The sequence below is a fragment of the Polypterus senegalus genome, chromosome 7, assembly GCF_016835505.1.
Source record: "Polypterus senegalus isolate Bchr_013 chromosome 7, ASM1683550v1, whole genome shotgun sequence".
Taxonomy (NCBI): Eukaryota; Metazoa; Chordata; class Cladistia; order Polypteriformes; family Polypteridae; genus Polypterus; species Polypterus senegalus.
The window spans coordinates 135626733-135636855 of NC_053160.1; the positions used below are offsets into that span (position 1 = coordinate 135626733).

Below are 10123 nucleotides of genomic sequence, written 5' to 3' on the forward strand. Positions count from 1 at the left end.
TTAGTGTGATGAAAGGTCATATTCCAAGAGGTTGTGTACTCGGTGTTGATAAGTTAATAACAGCACTTCAAGGGTACTGCATCATTTTTAAAGATATTTTGCTTGCCTTAACAGCAAACTATATAGAAGTTCTTAAAAAAACCTCTTAGTAATAATACATAAATCTCTTGTTTAAGAGAGACTAAGGTCTGAAGAGGAGGCCAGACCACTGAAATACACTTATGTTCACTCAAAAGTAACCAATTCAGATAGATAGATAGATAGATAGATAGATAGATAGATAGATAGATAGATAGATAGATAGATAGATAGATATTTTAATAATCCCCTAGGGGAAATTCACATACTCCAGCAGCAGCATACTGATAAAAACAATATTAATTAAAGAGCAATAAAAACGCAGTGCAAGTTAAAAAATGCAAGATGGAGAGTGTAAGGCAGGTATAACAGTCTATAATCTTGTATAGTGTTAACGTTTACCCATGGGTGGAACTGAAGAGTCGCATGGTGTGGGGGAGGAACGATCTCCTCAGTCTGTCAGTGGAGCAGGACAGTGACAGCAGTCTGTTGCTGAAGCTGCTCTTCTGTCTGGAGATGATGCTGTTCAGTGGATGCAGTGGATTCTCCATGATTGACAGAAGCCTGCTCAGCACCAGTCACTCCGCCACAGATGTCAAACTGTCCAGCTCCATGCCTACAATAGAGCCTGCCGTCCTCACCAGTCTGTCCAGGCATGAGGTGTCCCTCTTCTTTATGCTGCCTCCTCAGAACACCACCATGTAGAAGAGAGCGCTCGCCACAATCGTCTGATAGACAATCTGCAGCATCTTATTGCAGATGTTGAAGGACGCCAGCCTTCTAAGGAAGTATAGTCGTCTCTGTCCTCTCTTGCACAGAGCATCAGTATTGGCAGTCCAGTCCAATTTATCATCCAGCTGCACTCCCAGGTATTTACAGTATAGGTCTGTACCCTCTGCACACAGTCACCTCTGATGTTCACGGGGTCCGGGAGGGGCCTGGGCCTCCTAAAATCCACCACCAGCTCCTTGGTTTTGCTGGTGTTCAGGTGTAGGTGGTTTGAGTCGCACCATTTAACAAAGTCCTTAATTAGTTTCCTATACTCCTCCTCCTGCCCACTCCTGATGCAGCCCAGGATTGCAGTGTCGTCAACAAACTTTTGCTTTCAGAGTTGCTAATTAACTTGTGTCAATCTTTCCTGCTAAAAATGTCATAAATTTAAATTCATATTTATCAAGTGATACATATCAATAGTAGAAAGTATTCAATATAGCACATATTCCAAATAACACTACATCTTAGAGGTGGAAGAAACACTGGAGCAATGTTGTAAAATAACAAGAATAATACTTAGACTTAAAATATCCATACATCATATTAAATGCCTTTAGGCTAAGCCTTACACAATAATATAATTGCAAAAGACTGACATGAGAGAGAGTTTACTTGAAGCACAAATATTATAATTATTACATATTTTTCCAAGGGGACTTGCTACATCAGAATACAGTTGTTTAATTTGCATTGTTTACTAGAGACTAGGTAAGTTAAATGACCTGTTTACTGTTGCGAGTCAGTGTTTGGGATTAAACTTGCTTGAAAGGAGAGGAACAGACACAAACAGGAGCAGGCAGATGTCAGTTATTTAAACAGGCAGGAATCAGATGCCTGAAACAAAGAAAACTTGTACATCAGTGCATCAAAAACAAAAGCAAATGTTGAAAAGCAAAAGGTACTCACGCTAAAATATTCTTAAAGAGCCATTTAGCTTTTAGTATTCTAAAGAGAAATTGGCAACTGGGATGACAACCTTAAACAACAAGAACCATGGAAACAAAGTGACAAAATGGTGGCCACCAAAAAAGAAAAAGAAAGAAAAAAAGAATCTCATTTATTGGCCAAGTATGCAAGATGGCAGCATTTGCAGACATGGAGCGTAGAAGAGACACCTCCAGCCACTTGGAATGGGAATCTACCAAAATAAAGAAGACCTTTCCTTGAAATGGTCCAGCAAAATCGATGTGGATCCGAGACCAAGCCTTAGCTGGCCATTCCCAGGGGTGAAGTGGTGTCCTTGATGGTGCATGTCGCGACTGTTGACATGTTGTACAACACTTAACAGCTTTCTCTATTTGTCCGTCCATTCCTGGCCACCATACATAACTTCAAGCCAGAGCCTTCATGTGGACTATGCCAGGGTGGGAGTCATGAAGTAGTTTAAGTACATCCTCCCATGCTAGAACAGGTACTACAATGCGGCTACCCCATAAAACACAACCCTTGTGAGTTGAGAGTTCATTCTGTCTGTTGGTAAAGGGTATGAAATCGTCACCTGGGACTTCATGGGGCCAGCCATGCAAAAGCCAGTGCAGTACACGAGACAGAACTGGATCCTTCTGAGTAAGTGCAGCAATTTGGTTAGCATGAATAGGTGCATTAGGCACAGATTCCAAGAGCAGGACCTCAAGAGGAGGTGGTGTATCAGCCACAGGATTTGCTATAGGCAAGCGGCTCAAGGCATCGGCGGTTTTCAACTCTTTTCCTGGTCTGTAGCACAACTGATAGTTGTATGCACCCAACAAGAGACTCCAGCGAAGCATACGAGGTGACAAGATCTGTGGCATGGGTTTAGAATGATGTAGAAGACCAAGGAGTGGCTTGTGGTCTGTGCAAATCGTAAACTGACGCCCCTGCAAGAACTGATGAAATTTTTTTTCACCAAAATTAACAGCAAGAGCCTCCTTATCTATTTGGCATAATTGCATTCAGTGGCTGACAGTGTCCGTGAAGCAAAACTAATTGGGGACTCCATACCATCAGGCTCTACATGGCTCAGTACAGCTCCAAGGCCATAAGGAGAGGCATCGCATACCAATACAAGAGGCTTCTTAACATCAGGTTTTACTGCCGTATTAACAGTACATCTGTAATCACCACAGATTCTTAAACTTCCATCCCTTTTTGTGACAGAGACAATGGGTGTTGCCCATTTTGAGTGTCACACTGGTACAAAAATGCCTTGGTCAACCAGATCATCTAATGCTTCATCAATCCTCTGCTTAAGAGCAAAAGGTACAGGACGAGCCTTAAAGAATTTGGGTGAAACTGTAGGGTCCACTTCAATTGAAATGGGTGGTCCTCTACACGCGCCAATTTTCTGGAACACTTCTGCATACCTTTCCAGGAGAGCTGTCACATAGTGCTGCTGAATTACGTGTACCCCTGTTAATTCTATTCCAAGTGCTTCAAACCAGTCTCGTCCTAACAAGCTAGTACCCTGGCCCTGAACAACAAGATGATAAGGCGGTCTTTTTGTGGCCATACTCAACCTGAACTTTGATCTTACCTAGCACTTGGAGTGGGGCCTGAGACCACTGCCGCAATATACCATCTGTACGTACCAGTGGAGATGGGTTATTTGGCCACAGGTTTTTGTAAGTATCATCACTAATCAAACTAAAGGCTGATCCAGAATCAACTTCCATTCTTAGTTGCTGGCCATTCACTGTAGTCTTATACGCGAGTTTCTTTCGGGTTATATGTTCCATTTCTGTACTATGTACCACATACTCATCCTGGGCATTCACTGTGACTATACTGGTTTCTTGTGTCTCTAATGCTGTAGTTTCTAGATCTGAAAGTAGAGCGTGCCTTTTTAAAACACACGCGAGCTAAATGTCTTCTTTTCTTACAGTAATGGCACACAGATGTGTTAAATTTACATGCTGTAGCTGTATGAGTCCCGCCACATCGGAAACACTTTCTGCCATCATTTTCTTGTAATACAGATGATCTTGTATTCTGAGCTTTATTCGATTGAATCATTTTATGCACCTCTTCCACATCGTTAGCAGGTAGAGTCTTCTCAGTCCTCAGTATTTGCGCATTCCGGTTCACCATTTCTGCCGCTAAAGCGCGCTCCTCCGCTATTTTGAATGTTAACTTCGGCTCCGCTAGTAGCTGACGCTGCAGTAAAGGATCGGCCACACCACAGACTATGTGATTGCGCAGCATATGTTCGAGTTGTTCACCAAAGTTACAATGCACTAAAAGTTTTCTCAGTTCAGCAATGAAGCATGACATACTTTGATTAGGCAGTTGCTTATAACTGTGAAAATGTGTCAGTTTCTCATTAGGTTCTCTCAGTACAAAGAAAAAGATCAGAATGCCTTTTTTTAAGAACTTCCTTTTTCCTTCGAAAATCCCACCCACTAACATTCTACAGGAAGTTACCAACAACAGGAATATCAATCAACATCAATATAAATTGAACTTGTTACTGAACATACAATACACAACAGTAACATCCACGCAGCAATAGGAAGAAATATTGAGTTTTTTTTTTAAATGGATCCTGAGGGCAACAGGTTCAGTAAAAAAAGAATAGGCTTCAGAACAGATCCTTGAGGGACCCCACAGGTGATAGGGACCAAGGTTGAGGAGAGACTCCCCATGGTGACTAAAAAGCTTCTGCCTGTGAGGTATGACCTGAACCATTTCCAAGAAGTTCCTACATACCCATATTCCTGTTCAAGGAAAAAGGTTTTTCTCGTGCAGAGGTGACAAAGATAAAAGATTCTCCATCTTAAATTGCTTTCTACAGTACATTGGTTCCATATTCTGAGTGAGTGAAGCACAATTGGGTTATTAGTATATTGGTGATAACTTGCATTTATTGGGGCACAAAGCAGGGAAAATAAAGAAGTACTGCAGGATTTTATTTGTATTGCGGACCAAGCCTGTGTATGTTCATCTATTTGTGTCCAGGTTTTTATAGCTTGTATGTTTGCTGTCCAGTAATAAAACTGAAAGTTAGGTAGAGCCATGCCACATTCTGCCTTAGGTCTTGTAGGGTCGCTCTTTGGATACGTGGATGTTTTAAGTTCCAAATAAATGAGGTTATGGTTGAATCTGATTGCTTAACGAATGATTTATTGATGTATATTGGAATGTTTTGAAATAAAAAAAGGAGCTAAGGAAGGATATTCAGCTTAACAACGTTAATTCTTCCAGCTAGAGTGAGATGAAGGGTTGACCATCTATGCAAGTCTTGCTTAATTTTTTCCATACAGACGGTGAAATTTTGTTGATAAAGATCTTTATGTTTACTTGTGATATTTACCCCTAGGTATTTAAACTGATCTGCAATAATAAATGGAAAGGTGTCCAATCTGATAATGTATGCTTGAGAATTCACTGGAAAGAGCACACTTTTAGTCAAATTAATTCTGAGACCAGAGATCTTTTGAAATTCTGTAAGTGCTGTTAAGACTGCGGGCACAGTATTTTCTGGGTCTGATATATACAGTACCATATCATCTGCATATAGAGAAATTTTCTGTTCAAGTCCTTCTCTGATAATCCCCTTAATCTGATAAGCATTTCGACAGTGAACTGCCAGTGGTTCAATGGCAACTGCAAATAGCAGTGGTGACAAGGGGCATCCTTGTCTGGTACCACGTTCTAGTTTAAAGTAGTCTGAACAAATGTTGTTAATACAAACTGAAGCTTCTGGATTGGTGTACAGTAGTTTGGTCCAATGTTCGGGCCAAACCCAAATTTCTTTAAAATAGTGAAAAGGTAGTTCCGTTCAATCATATCAAGTGCTTTTTTCTGCATCCAACGATAATAATATCTCTGGGGTGTTTGATTTTGCACGTGAATACAGTATATTACATTAAACAGGCGTCGAAGATTGGAAGCTAAGTGTCAGCCTTTAATAAATCCAGTTTGATCTTGTGATATTACTGAAGGCAGCACTTCCTCCATCCTTCTAGCTAGGACTTTGGAGAGTATCTTAACATCATTATTTAGAAGTGAAATTGGTCTGTATGATGCACATTGTAATAAGTCTTTATTTTGTTTAGGAAAAAACGGTGATTAATGCTTGGTGAAAAGTTTGAGGCAGATTTGATTGTCTCTAGCTTCTGTAAATGTTGCTAATAAGAGGGGAGCTAGCTGAGTCGAGAATCTATACTAATAAAAGGCAAAGCCCTCACTGACTCACTCACTGACTCACTCACTCATCACTAATTCTCCAACTTCCCGTGTAGGTAGAAGGCTGAAATTTGGAAGGCTCATTCCTTAAAGCTTACTTACAAAAGTTGGGCAGGTTTCATTTCGAAATTCTACGCGTAATGGTCTTAACTGGAACCTATTTTTCTCCATATACTGTAATGGATGTTAGCCCGATGGCCGTGGGGGGCGGAGCTGCATGTGACATCATCACGCCTCCCACGTAATCACATGAACTGACTATGACCGCAGTACGTAGAAAAGAAGGAAGAGCCCCCAAAGAGTGCTGAAGAAAAACGCTGAATACTTTATTCGCGAGATACAAGTTTAATGAGAAGACACGAGCTATAAACGAGACTTTGGATCACTTTGTAACTGAGTTAAAATTGCTGTAGCGAGAAACTTTTAAGTGCCGGGTCTTAGCTAACATTAAATAACGCCGTGGACATCGCAAGATCGCACAAGATAGCACAGGCACAACTTAGAAGCTTCGATGCATGTACTCCGAGCGGCTCACGTGAACTGACTATGAACACAGTACGCAGAGAAAGCAAGACCTCTAAAGAGCGCGGAGAGTTTTGCTCACGTGAACGTGTCTGCAAAAAGTGGCGTTTCCTGCACTGCAAAAAATACTACAAAAGTCGGGCAGCCGTCGCGCATGCGCGTGAGTGCGTAGTTGTGCCGGCCTTTGAGATGCTGACTGCGCTTCTGCCTTAAGTGAAAGTAAACACTTTTAATTTTTTTACCCCTTCCCATGAGCTATAGCCCAGACAAGTGTACACACGGGATCCCTTTTCTACACCGCGGCAAACTAATATTAAGGCGCTTCGCACTTTCTTTTGCACATATACGATTATGAGGTCGTCAGCTCAGATTATGAAGACACGCACAAGAGTAGAGGACCAACAGTGCCATCACAGCCGATTAATGGCAGGGACGTCTCACCAGTCTACACAAGACCCACTGCGAATGACCTCAAAAGGCGCGCATATTGTCAGCGAAGACATCTCTCTACACTATATAAAAGAAAAAGGCAACTTTCCTTTCTTTACACCTTTTTTCCTTTTATCCCAAACCAAAGCCTTTCTCTCTTAACACTACAGAGGACACAAAACTAATTTTCTTTAATTGCTATTAATGCCGGTAAAGCACATTACCAGAGGCACTAATTTAGGACGTTCACATAGAAAATGTAATTTCCATACCACAGCCGCCATGTAGCGCCTTTCAAAAGGGATCTACTACCGAGAGATCATCCATATACATTTTAGCTGCTGTTAGTACTACTTACTTGTTGTATTACACCATCTTTAAAATGTAGTTTACCCGAAACCACTCCATTAATGCTCAATGTAGCTTTACTTCTTAAAACGTTAATGTTTTACTGTTTAATAACTTATAGACTACATTTTATTATTTTTCCCTTTCACTCAGTGACCAAAGCTATACACACACATATAGACACATACATATATATATATACCTGTGTGTATGTATGTATGTGTATGTATATATATATATATACACACACATACATACATACACACGCACATATATATATAATTTGTGTGTGTGTATGTATGTGTGTGTATATATGATGTAGATAGGTATGTATATATATATATATATATATATGTGTATATGTAGATATGTATATATATATGAAGACTCAAACCGATTATAACAGCAGCAATCCAAGCTGTGAGAAAACACTAAAAAGGAGGCGTGTCAGACGTCATGGTACATTTTTGTGATGCAGCTAGACGAAAACAACTTCGTGACGCTGTGGCCAAGTACACAAAACAATTACTTTAACAATCATGTTACGTTATTTTTAAAATGTTTCCTTTTCTTTTTCTTTACTTCTTTAGCACACTACTTCTCCTCTGCGAAGTGCGGGTATTTTGCTAGTTTCTTATAAAATACAACAGGGTAGCCATCCGGGTCTGCTGCTTTCCCGCTCTGAAGTGACTTTATAGCATCTAGTAATTCTGATAGCGCCAGAGGTTAATCCAGTTCCTCTGCACTAAAAGTATCTATTTGTGGGATCTGTAATGTATCCAGAAATGCAGTAGATTGTGTGTTGTCGTCTTTAAACTCAGTAGAATATAAGGATTTATAGTAGTCTCTAAATGTGTGCATTATATTTTCATGGTCAATGATATTATCTCCGTTCTTGTTGGTGATTTCTGGGATTGCATTGCGAACTTCTTGCTTGTGGATTTGTTGAGCTAAGAGCTTATTAGCTTTCTCTCTATGTTCATAGTAATGATGTCTTGATTTAAAAATGAGTTGTTCAGTTTCTTTGGTTGTTGAGCTCTGAATGCAGAACCTTCCTTCTCTCTATCGTATCAACTAACTCTCTTCTCTTACCTTTCATACTGCCAATATTCAAAGATCCTACCCTCACTTTCACTCTCTTTACCTTCCTCCTCCTCTCTTCATATATGCCTTTCCCCTCTTCCTCTTCTTCAGCCAACTGTATCCCAATTTCTGCCAGAACCCTGTTGGTTAACAGTACTGGTGGCAGCCGTTGTTAACCCGGGCCTCGACTAATCTGGTGTGGAAATCTGTATTGTTGTGCACATGTTGATCTGGCAAAACTTTACTTCGGATGCCCTTCCTGACATTACCCTCCCCATTTATCTGGGCTTGGGCCATGCACAAAAAAACACTCTGGTTTGTGCATTCCCTGTAGCTGAGTTATATTAATTATTCTGTGAATGAAATTCCCTAATTGCCAATAGCAGATGCACAACAAGACTAGCACAGCCCAGTACGAACAATTTCAACAGTAATACAGGGTATTTCATGTCATTTGTCAGAACATTTTCACATCTTGTGCAAACCGTTCCAGGATTCATTTGGTACCATACAGAGACCATCCTTTCCAAAAGTTCTTTGTCGAGTTGTTTTAGCCTACACCAGACTGTGATTAGCATGTTCACATCAACCTTAATAAACCACACATTCTGGGAAATCACATCAGAGTTTGAAACAAACAAACCAAATAAACCAAGTGTGAAGCACCATCTATCTGTAATGATGTAACAGAATATTGTGTATTTTTTTTTTCCTTTTGCTCTTCAATGTTTTTCTTTTAATCTTGTAATCACAGCCTGAAAGAGTAGCTTAAATGTATTTGGTACATTTATATGCTAAATGTCTCACACAAGTATTTCTTTATGATCAAATGTATTTTATTAATTAGTTTAACAATCAAATTTGTTAGTGTAACACTCATTTAACACATGTGTCATACGAATTGTTTTTTGCTGTAATGTGCAATTCTTTTGGTAAATGAACCTTCATATCTTTGAACCCTATAATTCTCCATGTATCAGTTATCATTTAATCATTACATGTTTTCTTGAGTTCCAAATTAATGATTTCTGAAAACACTGAACATCAATGAATATTATAAATAATATGAAAGGTGAAGATGAGACTTTGCACTTCCAAAAGTGAGATCTTTGGCCTATCCTCGAAAACAGTGGCTTGCCTATATGTAAATGAGTAGCAACTGCCCCAGTAGAAGAGCTCAGATAGCAAAAAGTGTTTCCCACAAGTCAGAGTAGAGATAATTGTGAAATTTACTGATGAAGGAAGAGCTAAATCCTCAGAGAAAACTAGCATTTACTTTTTAGTTAGTCCTCACCTATGCATATGAACTCTGGGATGTAACTGAAAGAATGAGGCTGTTAAGTACAAGAAGTTGTGGTCCTGGACTTATTCTCAATGATGGATTAAGCAGCTCAGTGATATTTAAGGAACTCTAAGGAAAGCTGTTACTTCGCTGAAATGAAAAGAGCCATTTGAGGTGATTTAGTAGGTATAATAACACAGTACTCACTAGGTGAAAAATTCATAGACAAATCCAGGGCTCATTGGAAAGATTGCATCTCTCAGCTGGACTGCAAATTCCACAGGAGGAGCTGAAGAGAGATGCTGGAGACATGGGGACACGGTGTGTACAGCTCAGTGTGTTACCACCATCAGATTTACTAGGAATAGTGGATAAAAATTGGGTGAGTGAGTAAGTGAGTTGAACGCACTCATACACAAACCACAAATGAACAGCCTATAATAG

General features: G+C 39.9%; 1 pseudogene; it reads right to left on the minus strand.

Moving 5' to 3' along the window:
• Positions 1–1829: 1829 nt before the first annotated feature.
• On the minus strand, positions 1830–4032 carry LOC120532076 (annotated as a pseudogene).
• Positions 4033–10123: the final 6091 nt, after the last annotated feature.